We start from the raw sequence: 22713 nt of genomic DNA, 5'->3' as shown, positions 1-22713 counted from the left end.
CCAAATATCCACGAAGAGCCATTTCAAAGAAAATTCAGGAAAGAAAAACCCAGAAAATCCCTGAGAACATATTCCAAATATCCACGAAGAGAGCCACTTCAGAGAAAATTCAGGAAAGAAAAATCCAGAAAATCCCCGAGAACATATTCCAAATATCCACGAAGAGCCACTTCAAAGAAAATTCAGAAAAGTCCAGAAAATCTAGGGGAAAACACATCTCAAAAGAATAAAAACATGTTAATGTTAAGAAAATTATTTTAAATTTGGAAATAAGGCATTATGGGAAAGTCATGGCCTTTCATTGCTGTTCAGAGGCTCTGTGGAACGAGGCCAGCCAAGGGCCGTTTATTTTGAGTGTTATACTTGTTTCTGTTCGATTTTAGCTTTTTTAAAATAGCAAAGTTCTCATCACATGGAAAAGTTTTTTCATATCTATATGAAGTGATGGATGTCAACCTTACTGTGGTCGTCGTGTCACCGTGTCAGTCAGTCATTAGGTTGTATACCTTAAACTTATACGATGTTGTGTATCGGTTGTCTCTTAATAAAACTAAAAGAGAAATCGTTTGAACACAAACAGGAAAGCAAAAAAGCTTTGAGACATAATTCCCAATACAGTCATTTGAATTCACATGATATACGATCACTCGAATATCATTTGAAGTCTGCAGTGCAGTCAGTGGTCTCTAGTATTTTCAGAGTTGTGCAAACACCAGCACCATCTATTTTAGAATGTTTTCATCCCCCCAAAAGAAACCTGTTAGCGGCGACCCCCTCCCCTTCGCTGAGGCAGCAGTGCGCCTCTTGGTGGACTGCAGTTCTTGTTGAGCCGGCCCTACGGGCTCTGTGCCGTCCTCATCCGCGAGGGGACAGTGCATGCATTTTCACAGGTGCACCGTTCTCTTTAGTAGCCGGCTTTCCTTCTGTTTCGTACCGTGTCTCAGACATTTACCGGCTTTAGTAAGTTTGTGTGGCTGCCGAGTGTTGTATCAGGTGGACACCTGGAAACCTACATCTCCGTTGTTGGACCCTTAGCTGTTTTCCTGTTTTTAGCTCTTACAGAGAATGCTGTTATAAACCTCTCTGTGCCACACATCTCTGTGCATATCTGATCATTTAAAAAAATGAATTGCGAAGTGCGGAATTGCTGGTATAAAAAACCAAAAGTTTTTAAGCAGATGACAAGGAGGTGTTATCGCAGGTCTGATTGTTCTTTTTTGTTTCTTTTGTTGTTTGGTTCTTGTGCTTGTCTCTGTTACTGTCCTCAAGCTTTACAGAGCTGTGTTTTCTCATTTCTGTGTAGACCCCCGTGGCTGAGCACTCAGCGCCATGAGTCATGGGATTGTATTAAATACATACCTGATAGGTCACACTATATAACAAGACAAATTTAATTCTTTTTTAAAAAAATTTTTATTGGAGCATAGCTGATTTACAATGTTGTTTCAGGTGTACAGCAAAGTGAATCACATATTTGAGTCATGGGATTGTATTAAATACATACCTGATAGGTCACACTATATAACAAGACAAATTTAATTCTTTTTTAAAAAAATTTTTATTGGAGCATAGTTGATTTACAATGTTGTTTCAGGTGTACAGCAAAGCGAATCACATACATATATCATATGTCCACTCTTTTTTAGATTCTTTTCCCATATAGGTCATTATAGAGTACTGAGTAGAGTTCCCTGTGCTCTACAGTAGGTCCTTATTATCTGTTTTATATATCATAGTGTGTGTATGTCAATTCCAATCTCCCAACTTATCCCTCCGCCCCCCTTTCCCCCTTTGGTAACCATAAGTTTTCTACATCTCTGACTCATTTCTGTTTTGTAAATAAGTTCATTTGTACCATTTTTTAAGATTCCACATATAAGCAATATCATATGTATTAAGACAAATTTAATTCGAAATATGTGCTTACTAATTTCCTCTTATGATGATTCAAAAAGCATTATGTAGGATAGATAGCTAGTGGGAAGCAGCCACGTAGCACAGGGAGATCAGCTCAGCACAGGGAGATCAGCTCAGTGCTTTGTGACCACCTAGAGGGGTGGGTTGGGGTGGGTGGGAGGGAGACGCAAGAGGGAGGGGATATGGAGATATATGTGTGTGTGTGTGTGTGTGTGTGTATGTGTGTGTGTGTGTGTGTATAGCTGATTCACTTTGTTAAACAGCAGAAACTAACCATTGTAAAGCAATTATACTCCAATAAAGATGTTAAAAAAAAAGCATTTCAGGATCTTTTAGCTTGTTACTATGAATATCATCTTTAAAGTTATATTTTTAGTTAATGGTTGAAAAATTGAAATAAATGTAGATGAACAAAAGGGGGAAAAGTGAAATAAAATCTTCCCAAACACCATCCCTTTACCGGTTTGGTCTGTATCTTTGTAGACTCTTCCCCATGCACAAACATGTACAACTTTTAAAATCAGTAAACAGCTCTATATCACGATTGTTGTCAAATGTAAGTTTTAAAAAAAGTATTATGTATAAGCGTAGATTAAAAATCACTCTGGTGTCAAAATTCTGGATAACAATTTACCTTTTTTTTTTGGCTGCGCTGGGCGGCTCATGCAGTCTTAGTTCCCGACCAGGGATTAAACCCGGGCCCGCGGCAGTGAAAGCACCGTGTCCTAACCACTTGACTGCCAGCGAGTTCCCAATTTACCATATTTCTAAACTTATTTTGCCTTATATTTTCTGGCATGCAATTTGGAAATGTAATATTCATTTTGTAAGGTTGACTTTTTTTTTTTTTTTTAATTTTCCTTGCTGCTCTCTGCCCAGTGTCCTTATTTGTATGAAAATGTTCCCGGTTCCTTTGTCTCGAGTCTTTCCCCAGCCCTCACCATTTACCGGTGGGCATATGGAATCCTTTGGACACCTTCAGATTTCCTTTTTGGAAACTTCTTGCCTCATTGCTTTGTAATTATGTTGTGTTCCACATCCCTGATGATTTATTAGTTCCCAACATACTTGATAAAAGAGAGGTAATTAGTGTATTATGGCTTCTTGTGAACTGTTGTCCAAGATAAGCAGAGGGAAAATACTTGATGGGTAAAAATTCAAATAATAATGGGGACTGATTTTTTTTTTTTTTTTTGGTCACGTAAGCTCCATGTAATCTAAAGAAAGTGAAAGTGTTTTAATTAGGGAAACTTTCTGCCGGTATTTATCTCTATGAATTAAAAACTGCCACTGCCTTGTGGCCGCCCTCTAATTTCAGAAGTACCGTTGTACTGTGTCTGCCGTTGTGTCCTGCGGTTTCTAACTAAACTTTAATATCCTCCTTTCATTCGGAGACAGTTCTCACCCCCATTCCAACATTGATTGAAATCAAAGCCAAACCAGAACATTAAATAGGAAACACTTTTTCCTTAACTTTACCCACAGATGCTTTGTAATCACGTCATGGCTAAAACAAACAGACGAAAGAAAGCGCTGGATTCTGAAATGAGCGTGTTTACTAAAGGATTTGGAGCAACTTCATAACTTCCTTCTGTGAACCATGACCAAAAGTAGTGTTTTCTTGGTTGATATGAATCACGTTCCTTTCCATCAGTGCTGGAGTTTTCCTGTGCCCCTTACCTGCCCCATAGTGTACATGAGGTGGCCGAAGCCTGTTTTCATAATTTCACGTAGATTTAACTGTAGACTCTGTCACTCACCTGGGGGGGGAGTGTCCCTTGACCTTTTGTCTTTTTTCAGCCCCCCAACAGTATGATTTTTACCACGAGTCTTTGGTGCACTTGAGGCCTGGATCAGAGCCTTCTGTAGCCTTTGCACACTGGGAAGGCTTGGCTTTACCTACTTCCTGATCTTGAAATCGCCTATTTGTGACTCTGTTTTCCAAACTAGACTCAAAGCTCTTGGGGAGACCTGAGCCTTATCGATCTTTCCCATCATCAGGGCCCAGCGCCCCACGTGGGATGTAGCTTTTGCTCAATAAATCTTTGTTGACCAGAATTTAACTAAACTGAATGCTTCTTGTCTACTGCCTCTGTTTCTTTACTGCCTGCTTTCCTGCTACCCACTGTATTTTAAATTTTAATTAAAAAAAAATTTATTGAAGTGTAGTTCATTTACAGTGTTGTGTTGGTTTCTGGTATACAGCACAGTGATTCAGTTATAAATATATATATATATATATATAATACTCTTTTTCTTATTTTTCATTAAGGCTTATCACAGGATATTGAATGTAGTTCCCTGTGCTCTCCAGTAGGACCGTGTTGTTTATCCGTTCTGTATAAGATAGTTTGCATCTGTTAACCCCACACTCAATCCACCCCTCCTCCCACACCCTTGGCAACCACCAGCCTGTCCTCTATGTGACTCTGTTTCTGTTTCGTAGATAAGTTCATTTGTGTCGTATTTCAGATTTCACATATGAGTGATACCATATTTTTTTTTTTGAGTGATATCATATTAACCTCTATATCCGATATCTATTTTTACCACCACCCAAACCAGGACCTGTGTGTGACAATGACCCTCCAGTCCCTGATCTGATAGACTTGCCTCAGTCAGCTTCTTCCCGATTCTTTGTGAGAGTGACGCTGTTGAAAACTTCCTTTTTGAAACGCTCCCGCCTTACAGATTTCAGGGCTTCAGGCTCTGTTTGCTTCTCTCCGAGGCCAGTCTCTGCTCTTCCACTGATGCTTCTTCTCGCCATCTAGCACAGCACCTTTCTTGATATTGCTTTCAGGATTTTCACCATCTCTTCTCAGAAGAGGTGAGCGACACCTCTTCCTTTACATGTTGTTTTTCTTAACTAGACCCTGTGCTCCTTAAGGGCAGACACCGTCCTTGAGCCTTCCTGCCTGGGGAGGATGCCGCTGGTTTCCAGCATCTCTTGTAGGCAGATGTCTGCAAAGAATTGTGCTTCATTAAGCCCCAAGTCCTTCCGCGCCTTCCTGGCTTTTTACTGGCCGCTTCACGGGTATTTGTGGAAGGAGTGGCCGAATGGATGAACATGCAGCTTTGTTTTGAAAGATTGATATAGATTATGAAATTTACAAACACCAGAGAGATAGACACGGTTCTTGGCTTGACCCCGACCTTCAGCTCGTAACCAAGTGGCTTGTTTCCTGAACAGATATGTGCTGAAGATGTTGACTCTTCGCGAGGCTGCTAAGATATCAGAGCTTTCACTTAAGGATGAAATTGTAGCCTAGGATTAAACAAGAGAAGAATCGAGGTGGGGAGAGTCATGACCTCATTACCCACCTGCCCAGCTTCCTGCCCCACCCAGAAAAAAAGCTTCCAGAGGGCACAGTTTGGAAACTACTGCAGTAGAGTCTGAACTCTCCTCTGATTCTGTTATTCTCAGATCCTCAGTGATGTTTACCGCCTTTTAAGAAGGTGAATGCTAGGGTTTACTTCCCTGAGCTCCTCGACCCTTGAGGATGCCAAGTGCTTGTTTTCTGGGTGGTTTAATACTTGTGTGGGAACGTGTGTTACATCACCACTAAAGACTGAGCAAGTACTTCACATAATCAGCAAGTGTTCTACAGATAGGAAGGATCGTTGTTACAGTTTTGATTGCAAATACTAGCTAATGTATAAAGCAGGACATAGGGGAAAAAAAGCCGATGATTTCAATTTGGGACTTCCGAGGACGCTTCTGTATTAAACCCTTTAAGAGTTCTGACTTTATTAAACTCATGAGCAAATGAGTCTGAACAAATGCCCCCAATATTTTTGAATTACACCATTTCCATTTCACCAGCAATTTAGGTTTGAAATAACTTTTTTTTTTTAACCAACAGTCACCCATAATCTTTGTGGGCCCTTATTTTTTCCTGTGGAAGTGTGAACAGAGCCCTAACTCACGAGTTTGTTAATTGCTCCCTGCTGCTTTGGACTTAAAGCTGTCCTCAGTGTTCACCGGTGATGCAGGTATATTTTATAGACACAGATGTGCTGTTCCATGGAGCTGTTACAGGCTGCTCTTGTTCATCTCCCTTAGGTGAAATCTGAAGTTTTTTTAATACATAAAGGCATACATTTATTTATTTATTATTTTTGGCTGCGTTGTGTCTTCGTTGCTGTGCGGGCTTTCTCTAGTTGAAGCGAGCGGGGGCTACTCTTCCTTGCAGTGTGCGGGCTTCTCATTGTGGTGGCTTCTCTTGTTGCGGAGCATGGGCTCTAGGCAGGCGGGCTTCAGTAGTCGTGGCTCGTGGACTCAGTAGTTGTGGCTCATGGGCTCTAGAGCGCAGGCTCAGTAGTTGTGGCGCACGGGCTTAGTTGCTCCGCGGCATGTGGGATCTTCCCAGAACAGGGATCGAACATGTGTCCCCTGCGTTGGCAGGTGGATCTTTAACCACTGTGCCACCAGGGAAGTTCCTGAAGTTGATTTTTGTATGAAGCATTACCTGGACACTGTAGACTTAACCTTCTCTTAGTAACCTGGGTTCCATTTGAGAAGCACAGTGTTGCTATTTTCTTAAACACACACGTACCCATCTAAATACACTTTTCATTTATTGAATTATTTACTTTCAAGATACTGCCTTGGTTTATATGTGTGTATATATAAGTTTTCTAGGGCTGCCATAACAAAGTACCACAAACTGGGGGGCTTAAACAGAAGTTCTGGAGGCTGGAAGTCCAAAATCAAGGCATCGGCAGGGTTGGTTCCCTCTGCGGCTGAGAGGGAGAATCTATTCCATGACCCTCCCCTGGTCTGAGGGTTTGCTGGCAATCAGGCACTTCTTGGCTTGTGGAAGCATCACCTGACTTCCGCCTTCATCTTCCCAGGACATCCTTCCTGGGTGCCCAAATTTCCCCTTTCTATAAGGCCACAAGTCATATTGGATTGGGGCTCACCCTACGTCAGTATGATCTTAACTAACTATATCTGCAACAACCCTATTTCCAAATAATTTCATGTTCTAAAGTACTGGGGATTGGGGCTTCAGCATGAATTGTGGGGTATAGGAGGACACAGTTCAAGCCATGACAGTATGGCTAATGCCTGAAATGATGAGATGACAGACATTGTCATTTGGCAATTCTGGGTAAGAGAGATGGGTAGAAATGACAATAAATTCCACTGAGTGTGCTTCCGAGACTTGAAAGACAACTGTTGCAAGATCGTAAATTCTGTCCTGTGGAATTGTCTGATTATCCTTGACATAGTAGGTATAAAAGAAACTTAGTTTACACGTCTCTGCTCCGGTTTCTCTGATTAACTCTTCGTCAATATAGTGACATAATTTCTTCAGGGCCTTTGACCAACGGAGGGAGAAGAAGACCTTGACCCCATTTAACTTGTGTTTTAGCCTTTTATTATGTATGTTTCCAAATATCTGCAAAAGTAGAGGGAATGAAGACTGTATACCCATCTCACAGCTTCGGTAATTGTTGGCTTTTGCCAATCTTGTTTCATGTATCCTTTTTTTTTTTTCTTGCTGGAGTCTGTTAAAGGAAATTGAAGACATCCTATTTTTTAAAGGTAAATGAAGGAGATTACAATTTGTGACTATTAAAATTAAGAAAGAGAAAGGTAAAACTGCTCCATAATATAAAATATACCCTGGTTTCTGCATTATAACTGAAGTAGAAAAAAAGTGGGAGGTAAAGGGAGGAGGAGGGACAGAGAAGATGTGAGAGACACCTCTTCCTTTACATGTTGTTTTTCTTAACTAGACCCTGTGCTCCTTAAAGGCAGACACCATCCTTGAACCTTCCTGCCTGGGGAGTGGGGCTGGACGGGAGGTGCTTGATAAACATGTGCTGAGTAATTGAATAAGAGTGAAGTTCCCCCAAAGCCTTGCACAGACCCACTGAGAAAAACACATATTTGGCTATAGAGCCAGAGAAAAGGAGAGATCCCCCAGTTACTTTCCCTGACATTCAGTCCCAGTGCAGCATTTTTACAGCCCTAGCGAGAGATAGGTTTCTCCCTGCTGCGTGCTGTGCCCCAGGCGAGATGGGATTAGTTAGGAGCTAGAGGTTTCGTCTACACTGTAGGAGATCATTCTTCATTTGCATTGAGAATTGAAGCATGATTCCTAAGTGTATTTACCACCTTCCATCCTCCCAGGATTCTGGAGCTGCAGCTTCTTTTGCCCGCCATTCTTGGAAAGATTCGGGGTGCTCTTAAAACAAGTGGCATGCATTTTGCTGAAAGAGTACAGTCTCGGGTGTCCTTACAGCAGGCAGACCTGTGCTCTTGTGAGTGAGTTACCTCAGTGCAGAGGAGACAAGTCCTGTTCTGCTAAAATAAGGGGGTTCTAGACTGGAAGGGGAGAGAGAAGGCAAAGTCTGTGGTTCTAGAGCCCAGTTCAACCTTACCTCCTTGCAAGTCCCTCACAAACCCCAGTTGAAGTCATTCCAGACTGAGAAATAAAAGACTTAAAAATACTGCAGTGAGAGTGAACCCCAGTGTTAACTATGGACTTTGGGTGGTGATAGGTCAATGTAGGGTCGTCGGTTGAAACGAATGCCCCATTCTGGTAGAGGACGTTGACAACAGAGACAGCTGTATGTGTGTGGGGACAGGGGGTCTGCATGGGAAAGCCCTGTTCCTTCCACTCAATTTTGCTATGAACCTAAAACTCTAAAAAAAATGTGTTTAAAAGTGTTGTAGAGAGAAGTCTGGTATTATGGACTTGATAAACACTTGTGTAGAACGTGTGCAGTGTTTAAGCATCAAAACAAGGAAATCTGAAGGGCGTCCTGGGTTGTGGGTGTTCAGATAGGGGCTCTTGTCGCCAGGGTAGGAAGGCTTTATGCCCTTAAGAAGTTACAAGGAAAGTTGGATGTTTAGATGATGTTAAAGTCAGCACAAAAGCACTGCAGATTTGAGCTTAACCATCAAACCTTAGGGTTTCCCTTCAAACACTGTTGCATGATTTGTCCCCTACTTAAGGGAGGCTCTTGGTTCCATGACGCAGATCAGCCTTTATACTACAGTTAATGTAGTCAGATTTTATTACTGTATGTTGATAGTTGGCATCAGAAAAGGCCAGTCCATTTCAGTTCTGAGTTGAATATGGGAAGAAGTTGAAATAAGTAAAGGAAGGAAGACTGGCTGTCAGCTCCCTGTCGGCACGTGCACGGCTGTCGTCTACATTCTTCCGTGACGCTGGGGCTGTGATGGGCCAGTAACCATCAAAGCTTAGCTTTATTCTACGACTGCAGAGGGAGCTTCTCTTCTGGAGACTCCTGTAGAAAATCCTTTCTTCCTTCAGCCCCTCCAGGCCCCCCGCGCTCTCTCCTCTCATACCACCACCTCCTTTCCACGTCACCTGCAAAGGTGGGTGTCCACAGGACCCCCCCTTCCTGGAGTCCTCACTCACTGCCTTGCCTTCAGCTGTCAGTCAAGTGATGCCTCTCAGACTGTCGTCTGCGGTCGCCAGCTGTCCTTTGACCCCCAGCTCTGAAGTTCTCTTGCTGCCTGACACTGTATCTTGGTGACCCCCCAGGACGTCATGTGCAACTTGTCGAAACCCGAGGCCCCTGTTTAAACAACGGCACAGGGAAAAGTCTCTCCTCCTTCAGCTAGTGTAATTCCCATGAACAGCTGGCCCATGCTGCGGGTCCCCACGTCCAGGTCGATTCTTTCTTGCCTCTTGGTCACCTCCGTTCATTTCCACCACCTGCCGGTTCTCCCTTTGTCATTCAGGCTCCTTCAGCTGCAGGTGCAGACAGCTCGGGTCCAGCTGGCGTTACCCATAAAAAGCATGTATGACACGCGCTTCTGTATCCAGGTGTATTAAATTAGATGGGATGTATGAAGGTACAGGTGTATATGAAGGAAGTGAAAACGTTAAAGGGTGTTCGACGGATCACGGACCTGGAGGGCGAGTGCCACACCGACACTGAGATCCGGTCTCTGTCTGTCTGTCTCTTCCCCCTTGGTCTTCTCTGCTCCTTTCACCTCAGGGCTCTCGTCTTGGCTGTAGCATGGCAATACTCTTGGCCTAGATCCTCTGGCTAAGAATGTGGGGACCACCTCTGGCTCCCCTTCTTTCACACCTCGGGTTCAGTTCCTCAGCTCTTTCTTCAAAGTACATCTCAGTTCCAGCCAGGGAGGAATGCAAATGAGGAAGCATCCGTGGGACTTGGTGACGTTAGAGAGAAAGTTGAGAGGACGTTAAAGGTGATTCTTCTGGGGAGGGGCAGAAGGGGGCTGCCTGGTCAGAAATAGGAATATTAGGGGTTTTGACAGGGTCTGTTTGGGAGGACGTGCACAAAGGGATAGGGGCAGAATCAGTGTGCCGGCTGAAGAATGGCATTCCTTATACTATGTGATAAAGCACATTGATTTGATTTGTTTTCATACAACTTCAATGTGTATCACGCGAGAAGACTGTTTTCATTGTTACAAATCTGAAACCAATAATTTTCTTTTAACGTGCAAATATAATATAAGCTCAGTTTTTCGTTACTTTCCCTACAAAGCCGAAAGCAGCTCGCTCGCCTTAGAGAGTTTCATTTCACTGCGTTCCGATGTGACGTTACCTTCCATTAATCCCTTCCAGCTAAGCAAAATTTAATTAAAACCATCTCACATGACGACAGCCATTTGTGTATTTAAAAAAAGGAACTCGCAGAAGCTCAGCTACCCATCTTCTGCTCTGAATGAAGTCAAACTATTAAATTTAGTAGGTTCCTTTTTTGAATTCAGGATTCGTTACATAATGGCTTTTACCCCATTAATTTTGGACAACAAGGTTTTTATGCATCTGTTCCATGTTACCTGACTGTGAACTGAATTTGAAATGATACGGTCTCAAGACTTGGAGGTGAAAGGGAATTATTGTTTAAAAAGAAATGGAAAATGACACATCAGTATGTATTTTTTCCCCACAGTGGGCATGGCGATCTTTGTGAAGTGTGAGCAGGGATGATCCCATTTTGCGTGTAATGAAGTGACAAAGTATCTCAAGGATTTGGTAGGAAAGCTGGGCTCACAGGGTGAAGGTCCTCGTTTCCATCGCTGGTACTGATGCATGTGAGATGTGAGAGTCAAAGGAGCGCATCTCTAATCCTACACGATTGTGTGAGTCCTTGGCCCTGAAACTCAGTTTTCCCCATGTCCCCAGTCTGATCTGGCATGGACTTTGTGTAGAATCTTATGAAATGGAAGTAAATACTTCCTTGGTTTTGGAGCTGTAACTCCACTGTGAACACAAGAAAATCATAAATTCACATAAGCGAGACTCTACAGCTGTGCCCCTTGTTTATAGCTTCATAAATGTCAGTCACTCTAGTTTGACGCATTACTTAAATTATATCGTGGTAAACTATACATAACATAAAATTTACCATTTTAACCATTTTTTTCGTGTACAGTTCAGTGGTATTTAGTATAGGCACAAGGTTGTACAATCATCACCACTTACCATTTCCAAAATCCTCTATCATTCCAAACAAACTCCATACCCACCCACACCCCGCATAACCTCTGTTCTACTTTACGTCTCTACGGGTTCTAGGGATCTCATACAAGTGGAATCATACGGTATCTGTTCTTTTGCGACTGGCCTGTTGCACTCTGCATGTTTTCCAGGTTCACCCACGTTGTAGCAGGTGTCAGAATTTCCTTTTTAGGCTGAATGATGTTACGTTGTATATAGAGCACATTTTGTCGATCCGTCCGCCTCTTGCTGGACATCAAGGTTGTCTCCACATTTCACACTGCAGTGAGTCTGCTGTGAACACCAGGGCACAAATCTCTGCTTGAGATCCGCTTCCAGTTCTTTTGGTTTTACACCCAGAAGTGGAATTGTTGGATGGTAGGGTAGTTCTATGTTTGATTTCTTGAGAAATAGCTGTACTGTTGTCCACAGGGACTGTACCATTTTACATTCTTACCAGCAGTGGACAAAGGTTCCAGTTTCGGCTCATCCTCACCGTCACCTGGTGCTTTGTTTTCTTCTTTCTTTTAATAATAGCCTTCCTAGTAGGTATGAAGTAGTGACTGATCGCCTTTTTTGTGTGTGATCGTGTTGGTGGCATTTTTAAGGAGGAGTTTGCATTGATGAGCAAGAAGCACTTGAGTGCAGCTGATTCCTTGTTATGTGGCATCAGTTCACCATATGCTTTTTTTCTTTTTAAGTAGAGCTCTGTGCATGAATGGAGGATGGAAGGCGTCCCTGGGCTTCGCATTTGCCCACCATCACTCTAGGAAACATTGTCCAGTATCACGGGCTCCCAGTTGCCCATCTGTGTGACGATGACGTTTGACACAGAGAGCACTCGGGTCCACCCCGTGTGTGTGATGGGCCAAGACAAGTTAGAGCTGAGCCCGCTCTTATCAAATTCGTGGGTGGGGGAACAGAGTCAGAAGGGGGTGTTGTTTCTCTGAGTGGATTTCAGCCCACCCTCTACTAGTTTTTGTTCTCTTGAAACTAACAGTCGTGATTGAGAACCTCTGTGAACATCAACAGGTCAGCGTCACCACACACACCTCTATTTTTTTTGGGGGGGGGGCGGATTTTTTACGAATTCTCGAGCCAAACATAGTGACTTATTTGTTCTGTATCTGAAACATACTTTTGACAGATGGCGAAAACTCGCCTTAATTTCCGTTCATTTTACTTCCATAAGTAAGATGAGCGTGCAGTATGGATCGGGAGAGTGGGTATTCTCAGTTTTAGAGCCAGGTAGCATTAAGAATCGCTGTCTGTCCAGGCCTGTGGTCTGGATTACTTTTTGTCCTCCGTGTCGTTTGCTTAGTGCCGTGTGTCATCCGTCACTGCCAGCCAGCAGGAGTGCATCACAGAGCATTAGAGGAGAAGCCATTTTATGCTTAGAAAATAATTGAATGAAGATTTACTTTGCGGCTTCAAGCTGCAGGATAGCTTCGTATTTTCAAACCTCTCATTTGGTTATATAAGCAGAGGTGACCCAAAGTCTTTGAAAATGAAACCCCATTCAGAGTCGTATAGGCCAGCCTGGGCTTGCTTCAGCAAAGGCTCCTTGAGGGGCCAGGGGTCCAGCTCCAGGACACAAACCATGGGGTAGGAAGCTGCCAGGCCCTGTGTCTCTACTTCTTCCGCCTTTGCCTGCCAAGGTCAAGCACATATGTATGGCAAGCGTCCTGTGTGATCCCCGACCCTCCATGCTCCCCATTCCCTTGCCCCGCAGAACGTGGTGAGATGCAGACTTTCAGAATTCCGAATAATAAAGGATAGAAACAATAGCACCTAATTGTTAGCCCAAGGAAGTCTGTGCTGACCTGGTGAAGCCAGGGCCTTCTCTTGTTCTATTCAGTGCTTTCCTCAGTCTTCAACTGCACTAGCAAGACGTCACAAATGTTGGTGTTCTGTTGTCTTACAAAGTAAGAATTACCCACCTTAGTTTAGAACCTGAAGCCAGAGGTCAAGGCCGGCTGTCAGGGATTTCGGAGTGTCTGGCCCTTGCTCCATTTCCTGGGCAGCCGTTCCAGGCAGTGCTGCTTCCGCCTGGAGTCCGCTCCAGCCCAGCTCCTCTTCCTGGCCGCCCAGTCTCCCCGCAGCTGGGGCTGGAGTGAGCCGAGAGGGTCTCTGGCGCTCCCTCTCCTTAATCAGCCCCCATCCCCGGCCTGGGTGCTGGTGTGTTCTTTTTCATTAAGTCTGAATCTTGAGTCATTGAACAGGCCTTGCAGGGTCTTCATCCCCTGATAACTCTCCTGGAGGAGTCGCTCTCTGGACTCTTCTCCCCCCTCTCCCGTTGGGGGAGTGAGTACAGGCACCTTAGATGTAAGGTGGGGCGAGAGGGGCCGCTGAGGCAGGTTGGGAAGAAGTGATTTTGGGGTGGCTGGGGTTTTTGCTGCCCTTTCGGATTATAGTGTGCAGTGAGGGTGCGGTTCTTTTCAGGATAAAACTGGACATGCGATTTAAGGCGTACAATCAATACACGGCCAGCTGGAGAGATGTAGTTGCACTGACAGGTAAATGGGGATTGAAAGGACAGGTGCAAACACCGAACTAGCCAAAGGGATCTGATAAATATGGATTTTCTTAAGTGTCCTCCTGAATGAGATGGACAAAAAAGAGACGAAAGGCTCGAATGTTTGAATGATTAAGTAGGGAATCAGAATGCGCCTTTTCCCTTCAAAACACCGTATCCATAATAAACTGTGATGAGGAAATAGGGCTCCCGTGGCCCTCTCCCTTTAGTGATTTATCATCCTAATCCCAGTGAGTGAAAGCTGACTCTGTGTGGGGAGAGCAAGCTGATGGGATTAATCTGAGCCGTCTGCGCTGCTTTATTATCCATCCTTAGGGAGTGGCGCGATGGGGATGCTTCAGCAACACCGGGAAAGCCCGCTGCTCTGCAGGCTGTTAGGAGTGAAGTGCTGCCCTTTGCAGTGTCTGGGCCCTGCCCGGGCAGCCAGGGGCTCTTTCCTCTGCTCCTTTACAGTACCCCCCCTCGGGCCCCAGTGGTGCCCAGTGGGCAGCAGCCCGAGAGAACCCCTTCCTCAGGTTATCTCTGATTCTGAAAGGATGCTCCTGTGAGGTCTTGAGTGTTCACCTTCCTGTGGACGGTTCCCTCACTTGTCCAGTTCTGCCTGCTCATGCCGAGCCTGAAGTATTTTTATAAAAGATATACTTTTACAGTGACCTTGTATTACGACCATCTTAAAATAAAACTGTTTAAAAAGAAAACAGTCATCCTTTATCCTGCTTCCCTGACATGGTTTACCCCCATCTTCATCCTCCAGGTTTCATATGTACACACCCGCATAGACACACACACACACACACATATATTTATGTGTATATATTTATTAAATATACTTAAAAGTATGTTTTATGGACCCATTTTCCTGGCACCCACGTGCAGAATCTTGGCATCGCCTTCAGCATCTTTTGCTCTCCTGTCCACCAGTGGACGTGGTAGAGGGAAAGGACTGTGGGGTCCAGCAAACCTTAGAGTCCTCGCTCCACTACATAGGGGAGGGTGACTGCACCTAAGACCCTTTTCTGTCTGCCCCGTTCATCTCTCCGTCCATCTGTCCTCTGCCACCATCTCTTCTGTCTGCAAACACCGTGCGCTTGTAACACGCTAGACGGCAGAGATCAGTACAGCGTTTTCCCTTCCATAAAATGTAGACGTCAGAGCATATTAAGTAGTGTTATGAGGACTCAGTGAGATCATGCAGGTGAAATGACCCATCAGAGTGACACAGAACAGGAGGCTCGACAAATGGTGTCTGTGGGCAGCTGGCAGGTCCCATCAGTTCTTCGATTTGCCTGACGTCTCTTACCTCCACCTCTTACAGACTGAATAGTGCTGGGTGATCACTTTCCTCCCCAGACTGTACAGTGGGCTTCCACGGGCCCCTACGGCCTGATCTGTTCAGTGTATTCTTGCCTCAGCACCATTGGCCCTTCAGAAGCACCGCTTTTGTCTGTTTTTCTGGCTCACACCTTTCGGGGCTGCCCGTGCCCCTCACAGATATCCTGAATGTCTTACTGGCCCCTAAATGCGCCCTTAGTTTTAGGGTCTTGGCTCTGGGCAAACCTGCCAGCCTCTCCCACCCTCTCCTGGGCCTGACCCTCTTCAGCTGGCCTTATCTACTGACACATGTGCAGGAAGGTGCACTGCTGGTGTCACTTGTGGGAGTAGACGAGAGCTAGGAACCTGGGAATTTCTAGCCTGCCTTCACTAAAGACTAAGGCCTCACCCAGTACTTCTGAGGGAGTATTGTTTTTTAGTGTGCTCTTCAGCAAAGAACAACAGAGTAGTGGGTTATGCCCTTTGGAGCTGAACCGGAAGCTTTTAAGGAAGGGTGACCTCGGTCATTTATTTTTTTTGTATCCTCCATGTGATACTTTTCATAAAAATCTTAGGTTACTTATTAATTTCTGTAACTAATGATTCCGTTACTGATTCATCTTCGGGGATACTTACCAAACCATGCTGAGTTTGGAAAACGCTTTGTGTCGTGGATTCGGTAGATTTGCCGGGTCCCCTCCCAGCTAGTGCCGAGCAGGCGTATACAAGAGGGGTGTGAGGATGCATCCTAGCTTTTCTTCACTTCAGAGGGCTGTTTTCTGTAGGTTGGGTTTGTGTCTTCAGGAGTTCTTGACGTTCAGAACTCTTCTCAGGGAGTTCTGCACCCACAGTTGGGGACATACACGTATTATTTATAATAAATTATTCTCTTACTAACAGGGTCTAGTGTTTATCAGTGTTTGCACACCTCTGTGTTGGTGGGGGAGAGTACACAGTAACTTACGTGTTGCTTCCTGGTTTATACCTTGGCAGAACTGTCTTACAATCCCTAGCCCTTCCCCTCAACTTTACAGAAGAGGAACTAAGGTTTAGGTCTCCCGGGGCCCTGTCCATGCTGGCATCTTGTGGTTCTGTTATGTAGGAGTCCAGTCAGTACCAAATGTGGGGAGTTCTCTGGTGGCGCAGTGATTAAGAATCCGCCTGCCAATGCAGGGGACACGGGTTCTAGCCCTGGTCCGGGAAGATCCCACATGCCGCAGAGCAACAAAGCCCGCAAGCCACAACTACTGAAGCCTGCGTGCCACAACTGCTGAGCCTGCGAGCCACAACTGCTGAAGCCCACACACCTGTAGCCCCGTGCTCCACAATGAGAAGCCCACACACCACGACGAAGAGTAGCCCCTGCTCACTGCAACTAGAGAAAGCCCGTGTGCAGCAACGAAGACCCAACGCAGCCAAAAATAAATAATAAATAAATAAATTTATTTTTAAAAAACCCCAAAACCAAATGTGGCTGAGTCTTGAATGAAATGCCTTTTGATTACTGTTTATGAGATTCTTTCTGTAGTGAAATTAACTTGACTTATGACAGTATGTAGCCGTGTTTGGAAAACAAAGCTTTGTATATTCAGTCTAGATTTTACTAATTTTAGTTTTCTTTTCTCTCCACCAGTTTGCTGTTTTGTGGTTCACAAGAGGTGCCATGAATTTGTTACTTTTTCTTGTCCGGGTGCAGATAAAGGACCTGACACTGATGTAAGTAGCCTGGAAACCATTGTTTTATGTTGATGAGGGTGTTTCCGAGTTTGATTTTTTTAATGGCTGAGCTACTGTTGTCCTGGCACATACTGTTAATGGGAAGACTTACCAGTTCGTTGCATATAACTTTGGCTTTTACTAATGAATAGATTTACAGTCCTTTTGAACCCTGGCAGGACCATCCCAGGCTCAGAGGAGAATTTCCCGTTACCTTGTTTGTACTCTTCAGCTCTGGGTGGCACAGTGGCTAAATCTACCAGATTTATAGTGGCAGCTTTCACAAACACAAGGCAGTTTATTTTGGAAAATGTTGACACATTTTACAATGAACATAAATCGCCCTTCGGTTTATTTGTAAGGTCGATTAACTAGTAGGGCTCTCACTGCTTTTGGCCGATGTAACAAACTGTCCCTAGCTGGTTTCATGGGATCCTTGCTGCCTTTCATTAGGTATTATAAATGCTCCTGGTGACTTGAATAATTCAGCGTCTGTTTCCCTGAACAGATGATCTCTGAAACTGCCCACATGTGAATACTTCATCTCTCTGATTTGTGACCTAACTTGCCTGTCTCTGCTGAGTCTCTCCGTTGCATCCCTTGTTGGCTGAAAAGCGGGGTCAGCAGAGCAGAGGGGGAGTTTGGGGGCGGGGGAAGCACCAGTGCCTAAAATACGTCCAGTGGAGGGGAACTTGAGCTGTTACATGGAAAGTCATGTTTTTAACTGAAAAAAACAATTGCAGGGTAGGCCCAGGAGAGTAGGCATTTCTGGATGGCGTGTGCTGCACCCCTTTGGCCACTAATACTGAAATGATTTGCTCCAAGGGATTCCTACCTTTGGTGCTTGTTCTCATTGTTCTGGGTGGTTTTTTGGGTTTTGTTTTTTTAAGGCATTCCAAGTGGATCATCTTGCCTTGAGGGAGATTACAGAGGTAGAAGAAAAGAAGTTAGAGGCCAGGAGAGAGCTCTGAGGAGCCCCATCCTGCAGATCGGGTGGGAGAGGAAGGAAGGGGGCCGGGAGAGAGCAGCAGGTGAGAGGCCAAGTTCACGATTCCCGAAAGGGCCTGTCGGCCAGCTCTGATCGCATCTGTGATCTTACTCTGCATCCTCTGTTGGCTCCTAATATTCCGCGTAGATGGTAACACACATCCGGATTCGCACAGGACAGACTTGCTCACCTCGGGGAGCCTTGGTTGATGCCTGTTTATGCCTGTTGACTATCTTCAGCAGCTCCTTTCCTGCTCAGAATTTTTTTTTTTTAACATCTTTATTGGGGTATAATTGCTTTACAGTGGTGTGTTAGTTTCTGCTTTATAACAAAGTGAATCAGTTATACATACACATATGTTCCCATATCTCTTCCCTCTTGCGTCTCCCTCCCTCCCACCCTCCCTATCCCACCCATCCATGCAGTCACAGAGCATATTTGCATTTCTCTAATGATTAATGATGTTGAGCATTCTTTCATGTGTTTGTTGGCAATCTGTATATCTTCTTTGGAGAAATGTCTATTTAGGTCTTCTGCCCATCGACTTTAGACTATACTACAAAGCTACAGTAATCAAGGCACAAAAACAGAAATATAGATCAGTGGTACAGGATAGAAAGCCCAGAGATAAACCCACGCACATATGGTCGCCTTATCTTTGATAAAGGAGGCAAGAATATACAGTGGAGAAAATACAGCCTCTTCAATAAGTGGTGCTGGGAAGACTGGACAGGTACATGTAAAAGTATGAGATTAGAACACTCCCTAACACCATACACAAAAATAAGATCAGAATGGATTAAAGACCTAAATGTAAGGCCAGAAACTATCAAACTGTTAGAGGAAAACATAGGCAGAACACTCTATGACATAAATCACAGCAAGATCCTTTCTGACCCACCTCCTAGAGAAATGGAAATAAAAACAAAAATAAACAAATGGGACCTAATGAAACTTAAAAGCTTTTGCACAGCAAAGGAAACCATAAACAAGATGAAAAGACAACCCTCAGAATGGGAGAAAATATTTGCAAATGAAGTAACTGACAAAGGATTAATCTCCAAAATTTACAAGCAGCTCATGCAGCTCAATAACAAACAACCGGCTCAGAATTTTATCCTGTTTTGGCTGATCGCTCTGGCCACCCTCCTCCCAGCCTGGGGCCAGATGCAGAGCGTTAGCAAAGAGCGTTTCGCTGTGAAGCGTAACAGAAGGCGCCCCTGTGATCCGCCGAGTCCCCTGAGTTCTGCCCCTGCTCATCTGTGTGTGTGTTGACTTGCCTCATATTTTAATATATTCAAAATTTAAGTTACGAGATGAGCTTTTATTGAATCTGAGAGAAAAAAGAAGTGGGTGAGCTATTAAAAAGGTACAGAATAATGGGCCAGTCCTGCCTGTTTGATCAAAAAGGATTGTGCATTCTTTTCCACGGGAAACTTTTGCCTTTTGGTCCTTGGCATCCAGAGACCGTGATGGTGGCTTTCTGGAGCCAGGGTGTGCGATGTGACTTCCGTCTGAGTGCGGGATGAATTTACTTATTGAACAAACCTGCAAGCTTCCCGGACTGAACTCACCAGGGAAGTAGTTGGAAGAGCATGAAGGTATCAGGACATAAAGCTGAGCTGAGGATGGGGAATACATTTTAAAATCATGGGATTATGGAGCTGGAAGGGGTATTAGAGATTTTTCTAGGTTAACTTTATTTTTTAGATGTGGAGAGGGAGGCATATTAAAGAAAGATAATTAAATGAGCTGGGGCAGTGTCCTGTTGCCCTGGAATACCTGGTAGGTTTGTGGCTGATTCTTTCCGGGGTGTTGGTTGTGAAGGGAAGGAGAGAGGGGTCCCTGGCCTGGTCCTGTGGTCAGCGGAGCACGTTGACAACCTGCTACCTGGTTTCATCATTGAAAGTTCTGTTCAGATGTTTAGAAGAGTGCTGATGGGGATGAAAAAGACCAGGTCAAAGGATGGAAGGATCAGGAACAGGGAAATCTAATTTAAAACTCCCCCAAGCGTTTGTTCCCTGAAAATTAAAGAAATTCAAGCTTTTTTCAAACCGCAGTGTCTGTGCACCTTAATACCGTCTTCACTGGGCTCAGCGGACCCCAGAGCATCCACAGGGGGGGCAAAGGAAGCCACAAATCTTGTGAAATCCACAGAGACTGTACCTGCTCTGCCATCTTCAAGAGGAAAGGAACGGAAAATAATGAAAAATAACCTAGGAGTACCCGGATTACAGGAACCAGATGCGAAGGGAGTTAAACATTCTTTTGGGGCTTCCCTGGTGGCGCAGTGGTTGGGAATCTGCCTGCCGATGCAGGGGACACGGGTTCGTGCCCCGGTCCGGGAAGATCCCACATGCCACGGTGCGCCTGGGCCCGTGAGCCATGGCCGCTGGGCCTGCGCGTCCGGAGCCTGTGCTCCTCAATGGGAGAGGCCACAACAGTGAGAAGCCCGCGTGCCGCAAAAAAGGAAAAACAAACAAGACATTCTTTTGAGCAGACATAGTCTTCACGTCTCAAGGAGCAGTCTGGTGGGAAGGATGCAGAAGTGCAGGGAACCTTGAGAAGAGGCTTCTGGGTTCAGTGGAAGGACCACCGCCCCCAAAAAAACCCTCAGGCCAGCCTCCCCACCCCCTGTGGACGAGCAGTGTTCTTTGGCCAGAAATTCCCTCCCAGCATATCTACACACAAAAGCCATGATTTTTGAGACTTTTAAGTGCAAGCCCGTGCACCCGAGGGGAAAAGAAGAGGGAAGCCTTTCAAAGACGCTGACGCGAGAGGTTGGCTGGTTCGCTCGCTGATGCTGCGGGTCCCCAGAGCCCGGCCTCACAGCTGGGTGCGGGCATACGGAGCCGCGGCTGGGCCCAGGACGAGCAGCGCACGCCTCACCTCACATTGCGAGGGCGCTTTGAGTTGGTGTAGAATTGCGGCTTGCAGGTGTGCACCCTCAGAATGCAGCTCGGGGCCGTGCCCAGCACCCCTGCCCTGCGTCCAGGATTTTGTGAGAGGGTCCGCGTTTAGAAATAGCTCTTCTCGCCCTCCCCGCACCCAAATTAAGACTGGAGCCAGGCCACGGCAGGTGGAGGGGGGAGTGTCACCTCGTTTGGCTTGGGGGCAGCGAGCCCTGTGACTTCGTTCTTCCGAAGGGACCAGAGTGCCCTTCTTTCTTCCGCTGCCGCTGGCCACCTGCCTTGATGGTTGTCCCGTCCCTGCCCGGGCTGCGGTGAGGCCGGCTGGGCTGGGTTTGAGGGGGCCGGCTCGTCCTCAGGCCCCTTCCCTGCACTTTTAAAATTTTCAGCTCGAAGCCTTTGTCCTTCAGTCTGGAGCCCCTCCCTGTGCTTAGGACAACCTCTGTCCCTTGAGAATTGTGTCTCCTTGTGATTCCCCTCCTGCCAGAGGGAACACGAGGTACCTGGGTCTCCAGGGTGTGTGCACATGCTTCCGTACGTGTGTGCGTGTGTATTAGCACTTTAAATCCTTGTTTTCCATACTTTGTTTTCCCTGCGCCTTCAGTGAGAAGAGCCACGAAGCGTCACTTTTAGAGAGAGACTCACACCAATCTCAGTCCTGCTGTGAAAGATCATGTCCGGACTCACCCCCTTCAATCTGTAAAAGTGTAGGGAGAGAAGAGTCCTATGTGATGTGTTTAAGATGACACAAGTGCTCAACAACTCTTTAAACGTAATCCTTGGGAGGTTTGCCCTGTGTGCTGGGTATGTGGACATTGGAGAAGGTGGAGGGGGGTCTTTTGAAAGGCTTCAAGCCCTGGAGGTCATCAGCTTCCCGGAGTTTGGTCTGCATTTAGCGTAGTCTCCCTGCCTTTATTCACCTGACGCATGCTCACTGGCTGGTGCCCCTGGCCTGTCCGGGGAGAAACGATTCCTGAAGGGCTTTGCTCTTCTTGTATCTGAGCCGTCCAATTGAGTCGAATTCAGGGGATTTAAAAATAACCTCCGGGGTCATTACTGAAGCTTCCCGGGTTGGGGAGAGCCTCCTCCATGCAGGTGGCATCGGGAGGTGGCTGCAGCCGCCTGCATGTTTGCAAGAGCCCAAGTGAGGAGATGAACCAACTTGTTACAGGGCAGGGAAGCTTGCTTCTGATCTGGGTGCCCCTTCAAGTCTGTGAAGCCTGTGAAACCGAGCCATCTGAAGAAGCTGAGAGCATCGACCATAAATGACTGGCTCACAGCCAAAAATGGGACCCAGTGCACAGCTTGCTGCAGAGCTGGAGCAGCCTCCGGAGGGAGCTGGACCCCGTGGGCAGCCATGTGTCCCGAGAACCGAGCTGCCTGCTTTGCCTTTTGACAGCCTGCGAATTCTCTTGTTCTCAAGTTCTTCTCGGTGTCGTAGAAACTGAGCAGAGGAAAAAAGACAGCTAAGTTGTTTAAATTTCAGCCTTTCAAAGCTGCATTTATAACAAAACTAGAAACATGTAAAATAAATCTAGAAATAAATTTAATTAGTGGATCTTCTATTTTCTGAAAGTGTGCTTTTACATGTAATAGGGAAACAAGACCATTGTGCGAGAAAAACCCTGTTATACCCCAAACATTTTTTACATTCCTGAACCAACAAAGTGTGATTTGTAAAAGGTGCAGGCGCTAAAAAGTGGCATTTAAAATTCAGCAGAGGTACTTCCCAGGTGGCGCAGTGGTTAAGAATCCGCCTGCCAATGCAGAGGACACGGGTTCGAGCCCTGGTCCAGGAAGATCCCACATGCTGCGGAGCAACTATGCCCATGCGCCACAAGTACTGAGCCTGCGCTCTAGAGCCCATGAGCC

At 45.5% G+C, this 22713-nt stretch overlaps 1 protein-coding gene across 4 annotated transcripts in view; it reads left to right on the top strand.

Annotated features, from left to right (window-relative positions):
• PRKCA (protein kinase C alpha) overlaps positions 1-22713 on the top strand; it is a 363871-nt gene that overhangs the window by 136882 nt on the left and 204276 nt on the right. For 3 of the 4 annotated variants that reach the window (XM_024760799.1, XM_024760801.1, XM_024760802.1), the window contains one exon: positions 16862-16944. The gene's annotated coding sequence lies outside the window, so the exon portion shown is untranslated. Of the gene's footprint in view, positions 1-16861; positions 16945-22713 lie in introns of those variants that run through there. The other variant, XM_024760800.1, reaches the window with a different exon arrangement.

The sequence above is a fragment of the Neophocaena asiaeorientalis genome, unplaced genomic scaffold (assembly GCF_003031525.2).
Source record: "Neophocaena asiaeorientalis asiaeorientalis breed wild unplaced genomic scaffold, Neophocaena_asiaeorientalis_V1.1 scaffold30, whole genome shotgun sequence".
In the NCBI taxonomy this organism is placed as follows: domain Eukaryota; kingdom Metazoa; phylum Chordata; class Mammalia; order Artiodactyla; family Phocoenidae; genus Neophocaena; species Neophocaena asiaeorientalis.
The sequence above is the reverse complement of the archived record's forward strand: the minus strand, read 5'-3'. Positions and strand labels throughout refer to the sequence as shown.